Source organism: Octopus sinensis, unplaced genomic scaffold (genome assembly GCF_006345805.1).
Source record: "Octopus sinensis unplaced genomic scaffold, ASM634580v1 Contig16435, whole genome shotgun sequence".
NCBI classification, from domain to species: Eukaryota; Metazoa; Mollusca; class Cephalopoda; order Octopoda; family Octopodidae; genus Octopus; species Octopus sinensis.
This window is the reverse complement of record NW_021834343.1, coordinates 40559-42969: the sequence shown is the minus strand read 5'-3', so window position 1 is coordinate 42969 and position 2411 is coordinate 40559. Positions and strand designations below refer to the sequence as shown.

At 34.9% G+C, this 2411-nt stretch overlaps 1 non-coding gene across 1 annotated transcript; it reads left to right on the top strand.

The window, feature by feature from the left end:
• The first annotated feature begins 1970 nt into the window (after window positions 1-1970).
• Window positions 1971-2074, top strand: LOC115230808. Its single transcript, XR_003883461.1, has one exon. It is a non-coding gene; the product is annotated as a U6 spliceosomal RNA (small nuclear RNA).
• Window positions 2075-2411: the final 337 nt, after the last annotated feature.

Below are 2411 nucleotides of genomic sequence, written 5' to 3'. Positions count from 1 at the left end.
TCAACATCCTTAAACAACCCTTATTCAGGGACCTTTTGAATGAGATGGGCTACTCGATCAGAAGAAAATTCTAACTGGGCCCCCACCTGCATGGTCATGCACTGTTTATCTTGATATGAGATCACCATGTCGCGCACATATGGTTGTGATGCATGTGCCTGGTGTACCCTTATCAGACGTGTAGTCATGATGGGTTTACTGGGCTTCGTATATTTTACCCCAGTGTCACTTTGATGGCATGCACTGCTCTCTCACCCTCAATAATATATAATAATAATAATAATAATGATAATAATAATAATATAATATAAAATAATAATTAATATAATAATAATATATGAAATAATAATAATAATAATAATATAATAATAATAATAATAATAATAAGAAGAAGAAGAAGAAGAAGAAGAAGAAGAAGAAGAGGAAGAAGAAGAAGAAAAGAAGAAGAAGAAGAGCAACAACAACAACAACAACAATAACAACAACAACAATAATAATGGCTTCAAATACTGCTGAAGGCACGAAATTTTCAAGAGAGGGGATTTGTCGTGTACATCCACCCCAAGATTTGACTTGTACTAGAGTCGTTGGTATTTTACTGGTTCCGGAAAGTTGGAAAGGCGAATTTGATCTTGGTGGGATCCGAATTCACAACGTGAAGAATCATATCTAAATATCGTAGTACATGTTATATGCGACGCTCTAACGATTTTACCAATCCAGTATCGTCAAAATTTTAAATGGATAATGATAGGAAACAATTACAAGATAAGAAAAATCTGCTAAAACTGTTAAATTCCAGAGGCTATGAATTTTTAGTTCAAAAAAAGTTCACAAAATGGAAACAAATTATTTTACCGTGAGGCAGAGAGGAAATCTAACTCCGACTGCTGATAGTTGTGAATAAGTAGACTGGAAGTCGCGGTATTCACTTTTATCACAAAAACATTTCATTTGTTTCCGATGATGATTATTGTCCAAAACGTTAGGCTTCTGTTTCTCCCAGCAAAATGAAATTCAGCAAGCTGTATGCTTACACGCGCTATTACTAGCTTTGTCAAATTCTATTGTTTCACTTTTACAAATAGTTAAGAATAATAGAGATGTTATAAAGGATTTAACATAAACGATTTGCGGGATATTTTCCTCAGTCATGTGCAAGCTTCATTACGTTCTTTATATTGTTTCTATATAGATTGACCACATTAAAAACGGGTTGGATGGTGGTTAAGGTGTTCGCTTTATTACCATAAGGTCGTGGGTTCGATTTCTGGAGGAAGTAGTGCATTGCAACCCTGATCAAGGCTCTTTTTCTTCATATCGCTCCAATGTAATCATTTAAAACAGGGTTTCCCAACCGGGGGGTCCACAGAAGCTTTAAGGGGGTCCACGAGTAAACAATTGTAATTTGTGGGTCCATATATAAATTTTATTTACTAGGAGATGTACTTGTATTCATTGACATCTTCAAGATTTGTATTTGGAATTTATGTTATGAAGAAAACGAAATTGTTTCATTGTTATTTTTACTAACCTACAAATAAATACATGTGCATATACGGGGTCCACAGATGATAAGATATCTCTCAGGGTGTCCACAAGGAAAATAAGGTTGGGACCCCCTAATTTAAAGCGAGTACTAGCTAAAAACTGGTGAAGTCTTTTATTCCCACGGCTATCACATCATCACGTATTTAGAAAGGTGAGATGGGGGTCGAGAAGTTGCCTATGTATGCTCACCAACTCACAGGCACCCAAGACAATGAGGAAAAGCATAGTATATCTTACCAACTCATTCTCACTCGAGAGTGACGGCTATGGGAATACATACATGTATATGCATAAAAACATACATACATACATACATACATACATACATACATATATATATATATATAATATATATATATATATATATATATATCTATATATATATATATATATTATATATATATACATGTGTATATGATCTAGCTACGGCGGTACATATTATAAAATTGGAACGATACAGAGAAGATTAGCTTGGCCCCTGCGCAAAAGTGACACGCAAATTCGTGAAGCGTTCCATATTTTTTCAAACGGTAGTGCATCAATCAGCATGGCTGCAGCTATGAGCTGAAACTACAGTAAAAAAAAAAAAAAGAAATACACACGCACACACATAAATGAAAAAATATGACAAACACAATATGCAGTTTATAACATGTGTTCCTTACGTACGTTTCACTCTAGTTGTTGTTGGCATCCTCTGTAGTGGGTATTCAATGTGTAATAGGATGGGGAACTAGATCAGTTCTTCAGGGATAAACTTTATTGCATTTTCTCCAACGTTTGCTGTGTATACCACAACCAGGTAGAACACTAAGTGGTGTAAGAGCGACACTGAATTACTAGAAATAGCCTGGATAATG